General features: G+C 46.6%; 1 long non-coding RNA gene across 1 annotated transcript; it reads right to left on the bottom strand.

Annotated features, from left to right (window-relative positions):
- Window positions 1-914: 914 nt before the first annotated feature.
- On the bottom strand, window positions 915-15,606 carry LOC118207178. Its single transcript, XR_004761326.1, has 3 exons — window positions 15,466-15,606; window positions 14,944-15,090; window positions 915-1,578 (listed from the first exon to the last, which is right to left on the bottom strand). It is a non-coding gene; the product is annotated as an uncharacterized LOC118207178 (long non-coding RNA).
- Between the last annotated feature and the right edge of the window lie 1,295 nt (window positions 15,607-16,901).

The raw sequence follows: 16,901 nt of genomic DNA, 5'->3' as shown, positions 1-16,901 counted from the left end.
CTATTTTTAAAAGCAACAAAACCACTTAAAAAGCTAAAAGTGGCTGCTTTTTACAGATCTGAGAATAGAAAATGTGCATAAATATATGCTAAACATCTTTCAACAATTCAGACACTGGGAAATAATTTGGAAGAAATTAAGTGGGAAGGTTGCGGTGATGGATAAAGAGGACTGGCGTCAAAACCCCCAGAAAAAATCCACCAACTAGCAATGAATTTAAACAACACATTTAAATTGAGCCAGAGATAAAGAAAGAGAGGAACAGAGAGGGAAAGAGAGTGAGTGAGAAACGCATATAGTCTCTAAATAGCATGGCCTCAGAGCTTTTTTTTCCCTCTCCCTCCTTTTTTTCCACCTCTTTATTCAGTCTTTGGGAACATGCCTTCCCCAGCTGCGTGGCCCCACAGTCAGACACAGGCCAATCTCACATCCCCACAGCACAGCTGGCCAGACTTTCTGGAGCCAGTCATCAGGCCCGTGAAGCAATACCCGCCCTGCTTTCCTATGCAAACATGTCCAGGTGTGGGGGCCGCTCTGCTTCTGATGTGCAGTCATCCGGGGGGTGGGGGGGGGGGGTGTGGGGTTGGGGTGGGGAGGTTAGGGGGAGCTGTGTCAACACTGAAAGAAGGGGGACACCCCAGGGGGAGACAGTTAAGAATAACAATTGCTCGCTTTATTTTAACAACTAGATTGCCAGTAACTTGCCCCCTGCAAACCAAACTACTGTGTACAATGCAATGGAGCTGGAGAGTATTCTGTTATTGATGGCTAATTATAGACTATTAATAAATGGACATTTAATAATGTGGTGACTGGTTTATATATAGAGATAACCCTATTACATCAACCCACAGAGTACATACAGGCTAAGTCTTAATGTACTGAACAAATGACTATGGATAATGTATGGGCATTCAATTTTTAGTTGCAAATTGAGAATCAATCTATATGATGTAATGGAGAAATATTTGGCTCTGAAATTTAGGTTCACAAAGCTGAGCAGGCTGGCAGATGTGGACAGATAGGCAGACAAAGGCACAGAGTTTTGCAACATATCCAACAACAAGGGGACATTTATGCTGCAACAATGCCACATCATGGAGGGTGTTTAGAGACAATTGAGGGTACTAATTAACCAGGTGACTGATGGCTCTCTCATACAACCCACGTCCCCCCTGAAGCTCCTGCCCCTAAAGCCAGTCCAGCTGAACACAGCCAGACGCCGGAGGGGTGGGAGGCCCCCCGGTGGAAGGGCAGAGTCCCACGGTGAGGGGAGGGGATCCTGGGGCGGGCGGCATGAACCGCCTCCGGGAGTAAACTGCTCTTAACTGCTCCTTTCTCCTGTGCAGCTATGCCTCTGTCCATTCAGTTCTTCCTCCTCTCTTTCCCCTGCTTCTCCGTACATCCAGCCATTCTCTGCTCCTGCCCATCTGTCCACCGAAAGCAGCTTCCTGTTCATCTCCATCTGTGCCTCCACCGGTGCAGTACCTCCTAATCCTGTCCATCTCCACCTTCCTGCTGCCTCGGCCGCAGCTGCACACCGTGCCAACAGGAATACGCCAACAGGAAATGAATGAGCTGATAAACATTAATCAAAGGCATTCAAATTACAATAAGCTTCATCTGGAAAAATATAATAAGACATTTTCATCTGATGTGAACGACTGCACAATTGAGTATGTGGCACTGTGTGCTCTTGTTCCCCGTGATGAAACGGTGTTGAATGGCTCTGGAACTTAGCCAGGCCTGGCCGAAAAGATTGGCTTGGCTTACTTTTTATTTCAATGCCCAGTCTGACATGTGTCACACAAAGGAAATTAGTGGAGAAGTTACTCCTGATATCAGAGAAGGAGCAAAAAAAAAAGAAAAAGGACACATTGGAGATATAAAGATTTTGCTCACCCTAGATAGATAGGTTTTAGTGAATGGCCTGCCCTCAGAGTGAAAAATACAATGGACAAACAAGTCTTAGAAATAGCAATGACAACCAAAACCATTGCAAATAATGGCCATCCCTGGTGCATTTCCACATTGACGAAGGACAGACCCAGTAAGGTTGTGGAAGGGACCGGAAGGATCCCACTTCTCGGCTGTTATCTGAGAGCACGGTGGAGTGAGGAGAGACCTGCCGGCCTCTTTGACAAACAAAAGCACAGGTCTTTAAACACACGCAAAGGGCTGGCCCTCCACGGCTCAGACCGTTGTCATCCCTGTTGTCAATATTGACAGTCGGTTGAGCGGAGGAGTGCCATCGCTGGGAAGGTTCCCCGGCCCGGCTCCGGCAGGCTGCTGGCCCTGTGTACTCTCCATTCACTGCCCCGCAGCTGCCGAGGAAGAAACGGCCAGCGGGCTCACCTGTTCACACACAGGATGCAGACCGTCGCACCCTCTTAACTGGGCTATTGAGAAACACATGGGAAGCACTCCGCTCCCCAACGTGCCCCCTTCTAATCTCCCTCCACTGGCTACTGCTATCGGATTACGTCGAATTTGAAATCTTGGTGCTAGCCACAGGGACCACTCTGTTATATCTTCAAAAGTTCGTCAGACTCTACCCACCATCCAGACCTGTCCATTCTGTAGCATCTAGGCACCTGGCCTATCATCCCCACATGCCTATACTTCTCTATCATGTCTGTTGCCTGCTCTGGCCCCCCAGTGGTGGAATGAGCTTCCTCTGCTGTCATTAGAGCAGAAATCCTACCTGTCTACTGATTCAAATAGAAGTGCCACCTCTTAGCTATATTCTTTCTTTCTTTGTGGATTTCCTTTTAGGATAATAATGTTATAGACATAAATGTGTAAGGATATGATACTTGCGTAATGCCATTTACTTTAGTCTACAATACTAATTGTGGTTTATTTGGTTAACTTTACACTTACTTATCATATATGGACATTCTGTGCCTTCTCAGTGATATTGCAGATTTGAGATGTCCACTTTTGAAAGTCACTTAGAATGTCTGCTAAGTGACTCCAATGCAGCGTAATCTTCCGAACATTCACATTTTAGGGTACGCCAGATTAGCTGGTGTCATCTCCACAAATATGTGGAAATACATGACCCCCCATTTTTTGTCGATTGCCCTCTAAACATGTAATTATTTGAGGAGTAAACAGACAGAGGGCCATTCACACCAGCTGTCTTAATATGCAGCTGGTTTAAAGCTACGTCTGGCATAGAATGGAGCCCAAAGCCAAACATTACATTTAAACCTATTGCACCACCTGGATGTGTCCCCTTCTCTTTGACAAAGCCTACTTTAAGTCTGATGTGTGGCACAATCCCAGCGTAGGGTGTAGCTTCAGCCTGCTTTCCGTGGTAATGCAGATTTAAATTATGGATCATTGGTCCCATATATTTGTAGCCTGGCAAAGCAATGGTGTGTTATCTATAGGTCCAACATTTATGTAGTTTTCATTCTGAAGACCATTTAGGCTTTTTATGCTGTATAATTTTTAGAGATCAAACTTGTCAACTGATTTACCTCAATCTGGAGATTATTGGTTTTGATTCAGCATTATGAGGCCTACAGCAATTCCTTGATAATCTTTCACCGCAGAGAGAATAGGCATATAACTAACTGAAATGATAAGCATGGTTTCACACTACTTGTGCTGTCTTGAGTCTGTGAGCCTTCATTGTGGATATGATTAATAGATAAACAGAATGAACTGTGTAAAATCAGATCACAAACTATGAACTTCTGGCATAAAATGTACAACCGACTTCTTAAGAACTCCAGCTGCACTCCAGAATTGTAAAGTTTTTAAAATCCTTTATAAAGGAGTGGCTGCGTGAATTCTTAAGAAATTTGTTTGAATAGACAACAGTAGACAACACTAGACAATCTGTTTGAATACACTGTTCCTGGATGGGATCTGATTGGTTTTCTGAGGTAAACAGGACATGTAAAATCAGAGCTGGTCACTGGCCAGGGGTGGGCAGCATCAGACAGGATGATGCAGCAATCTTCAAACCTGGGAACTTGCTCTGGAAATCTAGCGCAGCCATTTTGTCAACTCAGTGCCCAGGCTGTGTGGGCCTGCTGATTTCTCATCAGAGCATGTAAAACGTCCCCTAAAATATGGTTTGCAGAGATTTGTTTCATACACACACACGTGCACACACATACACACTCAGACTGCCTACAGAAAATGGGATCACTTAAGAAAACAAGTAGGAATCATTCCCCAGAAGTGACCATTCAGGATAAGCGGCTTTCAACAGCTCTGGACAAATGAAGCTGCCTGGCAGTCAGACGTATTAGGCCAGCACTGACAGATGCATCCTTAGCCCCTCGCCCTGTTGTCTTACTGCAGACCCAATGACCTGGCGCTGTGAGCTATACCGTGCAGGGACAGCTCACATTGGCTCAGGGAACAATCCTGCAGTCCCTAGCTGACGGTGTGGCGCGGTGCCAGCAGTCTGACTGACACACAAAAGCCCACGGTGACAGCTGGCGTCCTGCGGATAACGCTACCGCGGCGGGGCCAGCGCCATCCAGGTCCAGGACGTCCTGCTCAGACAACGATTGTGCTCCGCTGGCATTTAAATGTGGCCAACACTGGTGTGTACACAGTGCCCCTACCCCAAACCCCCCCACACTCCCTGCGGGAGATACGCCGCGCGGCACGGCAGCCATCCCTGTCTCTCACTCACACGCTCGCGATCCCAGCCCAGCAGCTGTTTGGTCGCTAACACCAGGCACCCGCGAAACGCAGCTCGGGGACACTGGGGGAGCCGTCCCCAGAAGACAGGCAGCGGTGAGAACGTGCAAGTCATGCTGCCTGTCAGTCAGCATTAGCGCATCAATTGTTAAGCGCTACAGATGAAAGAGCGCGGCCAAGGCTCCGCATCGCAGCCACTGGGGCATGTGCTCTCCCACTGTCCTCAGAGAGGATTGTGGGAACGGGGGTTACGGAGGGGTGAGTGGGCTGCGGAAAGCTGGGAGGAAGCAGCGGGGATGATCTGAGATCCACTGCAGGGCAGGCAGCGGGAGACACATGCGGAGCAGCCAGGTTCTCCCAGCATGCACCGGGGCGCTGCTTGTGAAAGTGCCACTTGTCACTCAGTAAAAGATATCTCAAGGAAAGCCATACTGGGGGACGGGGGCAGCTGGGGATGTAGGGATGAAATGGCTGAAAGGGTGTCAGCCTGTAGACTGAGGTACAGCCATCATCACCCAGGGATGTCAGCACCAGGATGGACTAGCATCACACAAGCGTGCACACACACGTGCACATATTCATGCAGTAGATACTGTACATGAACATACATACATAGTACAGATGCACAAACACAATACATACACAGTATGTACATAAACAAACAATATTTATATATGTATCTACAATCACACCGCGTATCCAAACATAAATTTCCTGCTATAGCCATATCTGTCTTTTTCACACACACACACATATGCACACACACACGCACCCAAACCCACTCACATATGCACACACGCACGCACACAAATGCACACACACAATACAGAGCAGAAGAACGGCAGTGAGGCATGGCAACTGGACAACATGCACAAAAAAGGAATCGTGAAACGAAGAAGAAGAAAAAAGCGATGCAGGAATGTGAACCGCTCACACCAGGCCTGTTACCAGGGCGTAGAGGGCAAAGAGGGGCGACAGCGAGAGCGAGGGAAGCGCAGCCCCTCTTCCTCTTTCCCGTCCCCTCTCCCTCCCTCCCTCGCTCCCTCGCTCGCTCGCGCTCTGTAATTGAAGTTATTGGTTCTCTGTTACGCTGCGGACGAGCCGGCGTCCGACTGTCGACAGCCAGAGCGTTTGGGCCCGGGTGGAGGATTTTTGTGGCCACTCTGCTCCTGCGATCCTCCCCTTGTAATTTACTACTGAACCCATGACATCTGCTGGCGATATTTACGGAGGACCGTAGGGGCCAGCAGCACACATCTGGAGTCTAGACTTACTGGCTCTATGGTAGGCCTCCACTGCTCGGCTATGCCCAGTCCCTGATGTCCAGTGTTTGCATAGCTGGTTGTGTTTAATTGAAATTAAAGTGCCTCTTACCCCCCTTCTCTCTCTCTCTCTCTCTCTCTCATCCCTTCTGCAAAGGACAAACTAACTGGAAAAATGACTGTAAGTCATAGAAAACATATGCCATACTTTCTAGGGTAATTATTATTCCAAAAAAAGTCTGGCGCCAGTTTTAGTGTCCACAGCAGACATTTAAAAAATCTCCAGAGAAAAGCTCTATATAAAGTCTTTCTGAGTCCAGGAGAATCCAAACCCACAGTGCATACACACACACACACACACACATACACTCCTTTGGCAGAGATATTAGGCGAATGGTTCATTCTTGCTACGTCATGACAAACATATATTATAGCCACACGTTTTGGGGAAAATAAAGAACTCAGCACCAGCTGTCTATTCTAATATTCCATGTCTCTATTGCTGACAAAGTACCCGCTTTGGATACTAAGGTTTTATATTTCACAGGTCAACTCCATTTCTGTGTTGAAATAAGACTGAGTTCATCGAGGTCCATGAATTATTTTGCAGACAATATACCAAAGCATTGAAGGGGTGCATTTGATAAGTCTTTGATTTCACTGGTAAAACTGAATGAAACTCTTCTATATTTCTCCACAGAAAAAGAAGGAGTTTATTGAGGTCCATGATTTCATCCCTGAGCACAGAGCTTGGTAAACCCGAGACAGATCAGGCTTCTTGAACAGGGCTTTCTCAACTAGCTGACGGAGTTCTGCAAATACAATTCAATTTTTTTCTCAAGTTTCACAAAGTACAGAAATTGGATGGGTCATTTAAAAAAGCCATCAACATAAGAGTGAAAAAACATTTTATTTGAAACACATGCCCACCCCCATTTGACAATATCTCTTTGTTGTGTAAACCCAGAGTGGTTACAGGTATGTTTCTGGACCCAACAGTCATTCTGCTGATGTGCTGCCCTCTCTCCAGCTCAAACCCCACTTACTACTTCCCTGCCCACAAGAAGCAGGACCCCAGAGGTGGGGGGTTTAAGGGAATTGGGCGGGGGGGGGGGGGGGGGGCTTCCTGAATGCTTCTGCACATACATTAATTTCCACACCCCAAATATTAGAGTTTGTGCGTGTGTATGTGTGCGTGGGGTGGGATGGAAAGGGATTTAAGAAATATCGTTCTACTTGACCTGCTTCACTTCATGCAGACAGGGGCTTCGATAGTCAGCCATGAGAAGTAATGCCAGACCCAATTAGAAAAGCAGTGAAGTACCTGCTGTGAAAGGTGAACCTAAAGAGGAACATCGCATCCTTAACCCCCATGTCTTTGCATCGTTGAAAAAGGTCCATACGCATTTTCATCAACTGCCTCATTTCCATTGTGGGGAGTTCCTGTACCTGTCGGTTGAGATTTTCACAAGAGAACCATAGCCCACAGTAGGAGCTGCCAAGAGGGTAGAGGTTAGGACGGTTATGGGTGGGGGGTGGGGTAGAAATAAGGGGGAGCTGCAGAGGTTAACCTTTTCCCTGTTAAAGGGATAGCTCACTTCTTGGGTTTTTGATTATTATTTCAGTTTTCGTGTTTTGTTTTGTTGATATACCATCATAAAGACTGCTTGTCATGATATACTTCTCTGAAGTATTTCAAATGTTTGTAATTGTACAAAACTGGCTTTTTTCTTACCTCCTGATATCATAGTATATTGATCTTGCATCGTTCTGCACACAGTCTGCAAATAAAAAAAAGAACTAAGTAGCAACGTAGCATACAGTCACAGCTCTGGTCCATAATATCAGGGAGGGCGGGGGCATTGCTGTTCCGTGCCTGCATTGTGTGTGTATACAGCTGCATGACCTGTTTGTGTGTGTTTACATTCTATGCGCATGCTGGCTACGTACGTGCACTCGCGTGCAGACTCTGAATGCATGCAACATCAGTGTCAGTGTATCAGTTTTCACTCGTCTAACGTGAGTCTGCGTAGGGCGTGAATGTGTGAGGAAAGGGGTTTGCACAGTTTGATGTGTAACAAATGAGATGCGGTATTGTATATGCAGGCTGAACATTTTCAATGTATGCAACACGGGAGTTGGTAAAACATACATCCAAAGTGTGTGCGATATATGAGTGCCATCATACGCTTATACAGAGTGTGTACTGTACATAGGTTTACATGACGTTTTTGACCAGTACGCACACTTATGCAGTACAGTATGTAAGCAGGAACTAGTCCCTTTATCTTCATGCCATCTCTGTCCCGTTTCAGTGCAAAGCTCCTCTGAGGACGCAGTGTAAATGTGTAAGGAAGGCTAACTGCAGGCAATTTGCACTCATGCTTTCCCACAGTCCCAGGTCTACTGGGAATCAAATGGGATGGGGAGGGAGGGGGGGGGCAGTTATGGGATGGGGAGGGAGGGGGGGCAGTTATGATTGATGGGCCATGAGAGCGAGGAGCAAAATGGTGGAAATGAAAATAAACACTTTGATAATCTTTCCCATCTGTGACCAAGAGGGATTAAATGAGACATCACTACAGTCCCGGGCTCACATAAGTGTCAGATCCATCTTTGTCTTTTATAGGACATTTGAGCCAGCCTGGGCTCGGTCATACCACAGTACGACTAGGCTTTTATCATGTTTTGACTACCTCCTGTTGAACTCAGCCCAGGCCAAGGCCAGTCTCTACTCAGTTCACTCCCCCAGTTGATTTTTGACAGGATGAGAAGCTGAAAAGGAGGCGTGTCGATCGCAGAGTTTGTGGAACGGCCAATCGGGATATTTTCATTACGACACACCTCCAATAAATAAACCGAGCAGCAAATGAAGGTTTTACCATATTTATTGTGTTACTTGAAGAAACATTGCAAAATGGGATGGAGGTTTTAAAATAAAAGAGTCGATAAAATTGTGGAGAACTATGTTATCTCCACCTTTGAAATAATTAATTAGCTTTGCTCCCACAAGTGAAGATGCAGATTGGAGGAGCTACTCTGTGGATGTTCTGTTACGATGTCAGCGTAGAGCTGGAGACACAAGGCACATCTGAGTGCTGTGAAGAGGCAGAGTTCATTAAAACGCTGCATTCATTAAAACGCTGGCATATCTAATGACATAACTGTAAACCCTTGAATTCCTCAAACAAGCAGATTTAACCCAATCACAAATAAACATCCACCTACTGGTAAATTCTAACCAAGAGTAATTTCCTCACTGCCAGTTGAACTAATAATGATACAACTGTCAGAAGCGAATGCAATGTGGTGGAGACGTGCAGAAGCATAATCATTCAGTCTCAAACTGATGTCAGAGGCAGCTGGAATGGATCATAATTCAGGCATTGTGGAAACTCAATGAAAACACAATTCAGTGTGTCGAATGGCCCAGAACCAACAGGGTGAGATGATGTAAAGTGGCCATCCCCTGAATGTGACCAGTAAACATCGCTCTGTGTGTCAGAGGCCATTTCTGCATCATTTGGTTTGACTGTCATAGTAATTACTGCTAAAACATGGCCTCCTACTCCCCTCTTGAAATAAATGTCCATAGCCATGTTTCATATATGGCTGCCATGAGGATCTTAATAAATGTCGATTTCTTCCTGATGTGTTAGTTAATGAGTTGAATGATTTATTTTAGCATGTAACAGTAGTAAGCTACAGACAGAGTCCTGAGGTTCAGGGTGCCTGCAACATAAGGCCTCTCTTGTGATGTAGGGAGCGTACACAGTCTCCTCTTGTATATATACACAGTGGTGCTCAGGAATTCACTTTCTAACCACTATAAACTGTCAGTAATCCCTCAGCAGTGAGTGCTGCCTGTTCCCCAGGGGTCAGTTTTGGGCTCAGTGTCAGAATGGGGTGAGACACCCAGAGGTCTGGAGGTCACCGTTGTCAAACACTGTTCACAGATCAGCCAGCTCGCGAGTCGCACTTTGAGTTTTGTAACCTGCCCCTGCCCTGCCCTTGAGGAGCCTGGCCTCTGCTACCACCCTGTTGCGGGACTCTGTCAGCACTCCCTGAATGCGATCAAGCTCTCGTATATCACATACAACTCAACCGAGGAACACAATGCCTGGCTGTGTCACCTTCTCTCGCGACGTGGAAAATGTTAACACCGCTGCAAAAGCCCCACAGGTTTTATTGGGCTCCTTTTCTCTCTCCCTTCTTTCGCTCCCCCAGTAATAAAACCGATGTAGGAACCCAGAGTCGGCCCAAGCAATAACAACCATCAGAGCTTGCACCATAATGATGGAAAATCCAGCACCGGATCACCATGGAGGAACCAGTGGGGAGTCGGGCTGTGGCGCTCAGATGGACTGTTTGAATTGGTGCAGACAGGCTCTCTTTTTCCACAGTGATATTTTCTGTAAATCACCTCCCTGTTTTATGAACCAGGCCTTCTATCTTGGTGCTGCCATCACCTTATATATTATGGCTTCACGTTTTTGTATTAAACAGATTGTAAACCCTGATGCACAACATTGGGCCCACAAATCAGTGCAGCTGGTCATATTTTTCCAACCATAAATAGCACACAAATGATCCTGGCTATTCAGCAACTGAGTATAAGTCAAATCGTGCATCTGGGCAGCACTGATTCTGTTGTTATACTCTGGAAGCCATTATCAAAGGGTGAAATGTGCCGAAAATGAGCTTGCACGTGCAGAATCACAAAACTGTGAAAATGATCGCTCTCATTTGCAAGGTAAAGCTCTCACATCCAATTACTGCCATTATTTGCCCCATATTCTTTCCCTTCCGCCTTTGTCAAAGAGGGAAGAGATTTTTTTTTCATTCGTGAAAGAAATCGCCTCAGAAAGTGTGGACAATGTGCTCTCTGCTGCTCAGATTACCAGAGCAAGCCGTTACCTTACCGAGACAATTACTCACACCTGCAAGGAGCCGCTGCCCCTCCCCCTCCAGGGGACCCACTAAGCTTCACACCCCAGGAGTCAAAGAGATTTTATTTCTGCTCGTTTCTGCAGCATGAACACTTTCTCTCCGAGGGCCTGTTTTCAGGAAGCTGAAGCAGTGCGGATGCGGGTGGGGCGGATTAGCCTAGCAGTCAGACAGGCGCCACACCGGTGTCCAGGATCAGGCCGCAGAGCAGCCTGAACACAGCACAGCTCACTGACAGCACTGGGCTGTTATGGACTGTAATTATAACTGAGGGAGAGGGAGAGTGAGTTTATGCATGTGTGTGTGTGTGTGTGTGTGTGTGTGAGAGAGAGAGAGAGCGAGAGAGAGAGAGAGAGACAGAGAGAGACAAAGAGAGAGATTTCAGATACAAATTAAGAAGAAGTGAAGAATTATATTGTCTGTCTTTCATTTTATTTTCCTTTTCTCTCTTTTACTTTTGGGGACTAGCGTCTCTGTTTTGGCTGCAGTCAAATGAAAGGCCCACCGTTGGCATTTCAGAGGCCCTCTTTAGCTAATCTCCTTGACTAAGAGGACAAATTTCTGTAAACAGCGCTGGATCTCAAGACAAAAACTGAATGCTGACCAATTACATCATAGTTCTTTCCAGTAAAAAAAAAAAAACGGGGGAGGGGTGAGTTGTTTTGCCACTGCTCCCGTTTCTGTGGTGATTGTCTTTGAAAATTTGTAGGGAAAAAAAGAAACGTCGGGAGTTTTTAATTAAACATTTCACATGGCTTTCAGCCCGATGACAACAACTTCCGCTCCCTTCCACAGTCCCCTCTGCTCCTGACTCTCTGAATACCTTGGCCTCATTGAAACTGGGTAGTCACGTAAAAATGGCTGAAAGAGTGACACTGAGGACCAGTGTTTTCTTTTCCCAGGCTGAAGCTGTCACACAGGAAGTCCTCTGACCCTTTCAGTGTCTTGCTGTGTGCCCAGGGCTTGGCTGGGACCACACTGGGCTGGCAGCACACTGTGAGTCACATCAGCCCCAGCTAAACGGCTCCCTTCGGGTGGGACCACTAGCCAGGTCGTGCTTTGATTTGTGTGAGCCAGGACACTTCATTAATGGCCGCCTAATAGGCTTTTAAGAGTCCCTCAGCCTTCATCAGCGGCGTTAAGTCACCGGTGGTGATAAATCGAAATGTGTCACATGACCTGGTTTGGGCATCCACACTGTGACAGTGTTGCTGCCTCCAGCAGCTTTCATTAATAACTCTGGAGGGATGCGTAATACATGGAAAAGATCTGCTAAAACTACAAATGCTGCACGTGAAAAAAAATGTGGTGTTGCCCCGGAATGGTTGCAGATGTTCCCATTTTATTGATCGCATAGCTGGACGGGATGATAGGGGCGATTCGTTCATTTTCTTGCTTGCTGATATAATTACGGAATTAAAAGTTAGCACAGTGGCCAGCGCTTCCTGTCATCTCTCCCTTTACCCTTATTTTCCCTCTCAAAGCTATGAGTAGCAATTCTTGTCTTCCTGTGCCAGGATCACAGGATTTCACAATTGGTTTTATTGTGCAATCGATGAACAGTTGAAAAGCATAAAACAAAGATTTTTACGGTCTCAGTAGCTTTAGTGAAATAAATGAATCAAATGCTAATGTGTGCATGAGCTACCCCTTGTATAAAAATGAATATGTATCTAAAACATGATAACTTTTGATGACCAAGACAAAACCAGGAATATATTTTGAAATATACATGGTGAATTATCAAATGCATAGTTAGAAATAAATTATTATTCATTTCATTATATCTAGAAACATGATATTACACTTACACTTTCATAAACATAGCATAACCACATTTACATTGTATATTTTTATGGTATAAAGATCCTATTATTATCCTATCCTATTATTTGGGGCTTTTTAGTTTTTTTTAGTAAAATTTCCCGTGCATTGACCACAGCCTGTGAGTGTTACACCAAACCTTTTATGCTCCACCAAAACAAAGGCAGTGCCCATCATTGACTATAGATTCTCAATCCGCTGGCTCAACACAAAGTGTCCTCTCTGGCCAGCACAGCCCAGTGGTCAGTGAGGCGGGGTCACAGTAATGTCCTGGCTGAGGTCGCCAGGGAGTGTGAGGAAGTAACCTAGCAACACCCTGGCAACAGGCCTGACACACAGAACCTAATGTGTCTCTTGTTAGGGGGCATGACACGGCCGGGGGCGGAGGTGGGGGGGGAGGGGGGGACAATCCCTCTCAGCTGGCCCCTGCAAAAGCACACCTGCATGTGGACACACAGGGTGAAGAATGCCAGGAAACAGGGAGAGATCCACGCTGGAGCGCGGACACCGGGGGGAACGAGAGGGCGCTGCAGATGTTCCAGCTTTGAAATGTGACCCCCCGTTAACACCCGGTCCCCCTTTCCTGCCTCCTCCGCTCTGTCATTGTCCCCCGGCTCCCTCCATGGATGGGTGGGAACTAATCCAGAGTACCCCCTTTCCATTTCATTCACTGACAATGAGTCGAGTTGATCTTTATATTCCTTAATAGACAATTTGCTCCCAAGTGTAAAATTTGACGTAGACGTCAACGCAGAATTTGCACACAAGTAATAAATACTACATTTACATTTTAATTGAAATTTCATAGAGGTGCTGTCAGGACATACTCATCCACTGGTCTGTCAACAAACTGGATGGCTTATCCCATTCACTGGGCGAACTATATCACCCCATCCACATTCTGTGAAAACCAGTGGATCAGCGATGCAACGCAGATAAGAAATAGATGACGGTGACCTTTCTTTACCAGATCCTAATCCTCCCATTAACCATGCATGCCTGCATTTTATTTGCTCGTTCTTTGACATCCACCCTCAATGAAGGCACAAATAACCGGTCATAATGTGTATGGTAATAGAGACAAATCATGAGAACGAGAGGTTTCATCTATTAAGAACCTGTCCCCATCTCACATGTCCTCTTCTCAAAAATGAACGGGAGGCAGCACCTTAATCACGTAAGAAATAAGAAAGGACTCTGGAGAATGCTTGCATGTTTCCTGTCAAGTTTGTTTATTCTGTATAAAAGGAAGATGCCCAGTGTGCTTCAAGCCCACTAAAATGAATAGTGAACAATAGCTCAACAACCAGAACAGTCAAACTAGAGACAAACCCCTTATCTGGACACTTCACAGCAACTGGCCCAAAATAAAAACACTGGGGAGCTCCAGTATTCCTTGTTTCAGGCCAGTTCCCGTAAAGTGTCTGGGTAAGGGATCTGTCTCTACTTTGTTTATCCTGTATTTGTGCAATATGAGCTGCTATGCAATGTTTTATTATTTTTTAAATAAATCCTACAACCTTGCTTTCAGCCAAAAAGGTTGACTCACTGAATGAAATGACCTAGAGAAGACTGTTTTACATTTCATTTTACATCACAGAATGTTTTACATTTGTTTCCTGAGGGAGAGTGGATAGCAAGTCGTTCTTTCATTTTCTATTCATGGCTCTTCATGGTCAGGTGTCATGAAAGGTTCACACTCCCAGACCATAAAGCAAGAACCAAGGCTGCAGCTAAGCCCATGTGAAATGAAACAGGGAAAGACCTGCATTTTCAGGAAATTCAGTTGTTGAGTCCGAGCATAAGCCACAAGCCATGGGAATGGCCCTGGGTTAACAGCACATGCCATGCAGCCAGTGAAATCTATTACCGTCATTAATTTCAGCAGTCTTCCTCCTACTAGGAGGAGCTTTAAGGACTTAGCTTTCCAAGCACACACAAGCCCCATAGTGAAACAGCCATAGTTTAACTGCCTTTTACTGAGTCTTTTACACGGGGATGTAGGGGCATGAATCATGCGTTTGCATGCGTGCGTGTGCGTGTGCAAATGTGGGTTTGTGTGTGTGCGTGTGTGTGTGCGTGCATGCACGTGTTTGTGTGTGTGTGCATGCGTGCGTGTGTGTGTATGTGTGTTTGTGTGTGTGCGTGTATGTGTGCATGCATTTGTGCGTGGTGTGTGTGTGTTTTTTTGTGTGTGTGAGTAGGGACACATTCCCACGCTACGGTCCACACTTCTTACAGTTCCACAGTTGCAGGTGGCTGTATGCATGCCGCACTCTCCCATGGAGATCCCGTCTCTCTGTTGTCATGGTTGTTGAAGCTGCGGTCTGGTGAATGCAGGGAACAGCCTGGTCTCTTCCTTGAGCTCTGAGAACCGTGCAGCAGCCTGCAGAAGTTAAGCCCACGTACGACATCGAATGGACAAATAAAACTATGAGGAGATCAACGCAACTTTTTAAGTAGTTAAATGTACGGTAAGCAACAGAAGTAAAGACTGCTCAATCTTGCCTTTGGATGAACGTACAAACGGAATTGAGGCATCAGCAATATGAGGGCAGCCAATCAGGAGGCTGCAGTCATGTCACTAGCAACCTCCTGCTCGGTCTAAAAAGCGCTCTACTGGACGTGCATTTCAGCTGTAAGTGCAGAGAGGAAGTCGTGTTCTTTTGGGTACGTGTGTCCCTGCGTGGGCCTGTCACACTGCTGCCGGAAAGCCGCTTGACCCTCCGATCAGAACTGCCCCACGTCTGCAGCCACTTACCGCAGTGTTTTGCAGAGAGCCAGACCCCGCCGTTCGGCTGGGCCTCACGCGTATCCCTCTCAGCGCTGACATCCCTCCTGAGGAAGCTGATACAAACTAAATGCTAATCTGCCCCCTTTCTCCTCCCCATTGAAGCTGCCCTTTAGATGCCTGCGTGAGTTTTCGAGGGAGGAGAGCCGTCTCTTTGGGAGGGATGATCCTTCAAGAGATGGGGGCGGGGGGGGAGGGGGGGGTGCTACCCATAGCAGCTGCTGCACTGGAACACCAGGAAACCCTCCGGCCTTCGTATGTACTCAGGCTGATATGATCCAGGTTCACTATTGTTGCTTCTGATTCCCATCGTTCCTGGGCGGGATTTCACTAATTCAGGGAGAGCGCATTCCCTCGCTGACACCTAGGTGATGAATGTCAGATGCACTTGTCATGTTTCATTAGCAAACGGCCGGTATGAAAGGAGGGAGACAATGGACGCCCCCTCCTCCTTCGGGGAACCAAAGGGGCAGCAGCACAGAGCCCAGCCTGGCCTCAGCACCGCCCCTGCCCCATTACCAATTTGTCACCAAAACAATGTCGCTGAAACGGATCAATATATTCCAGATAACACGCCAGGACACAAAGCCGCACATCATCCCCTAACAAGCCGTGCAGGCAGAGCCGCAGAAATATTCCTCAGGCTGGCGCAGAAACCATAGAGAGGGAGAAATATGATTTTCAGAACAATGAATTGTGAATTCTGACACAAACTGTCTTCCTCTCGCCCTCGTTTCCTTGGCTCGTCAGCGTCAGACCACGCGCTTGTTGTCTGTGCTCAGGGGAACCTACATTCCGGAGTAGCTGAGGTTCATCAGCGATCAGTAATTTACTTAACATTTTCGTCTCACAGCCATCTAACCAAGGGTTCAGCTGGGTTTTCTTTAAGTACTTCTGTAGCGCTGTATGGGAAAATAACCAAATGAGAGAACTCAGAAAAATACACATTCATTGCAATGTGTTGTGAGGGCCATCTATGGGGTGTCTGGTGCTAGCTGGAGTTAAACTAAAGATCAGCGCTTAGGTACTGCTCAGCATCCATATCTCACCATGCTCCAGGGCAGTAAGAGCGGGAAACAGCAGTCATTAGTGAATATGCTGCAGTGTTAGTAGTCACTGTGGCCGGGGGGCAGTGGACACTGCCAGGGGCTGTGCGTCCAGGCCAGGCTGGACCTCATGCCTTTTTGGGAGCTGAGCTTCCCGCTACTTTACATCTCATTAGTTTGGAGATTTTAATCCCTCTTCCCAGCCCTCTCCCCCCCCGCACACTCACAGTAACTGCTGTTCTGTGTCAGCATACAGCACTCTGGCAATGATGCTCCTCAAGAGGAACATCTGCATCCCCGTCAGCTCATCATCACTCCCTCTAGTGGCAAATCGGCAAAATGCACAGTTTGGCTATCCGC

The sequence above is a fragment of the Anguilla anguilla genome, chromosome 11, assembly GCF_013347855.1.
Source record: "Anguilla anguilla isolate fAngAng1 chromosome 11, fAngAng1.pri, whole genome shotgun sequence".
Lineage (NCBI taxonomy): Eukaryota > Metazoa > Chordata > Actinopteri > Anguilliformes > Anguillidae > Anguilla > Anguilla anguilla.
Note: the sequence above shows the minus strand (reverse complement) of the source record. Positions and strands in the feature narration are given on the sequence as shown.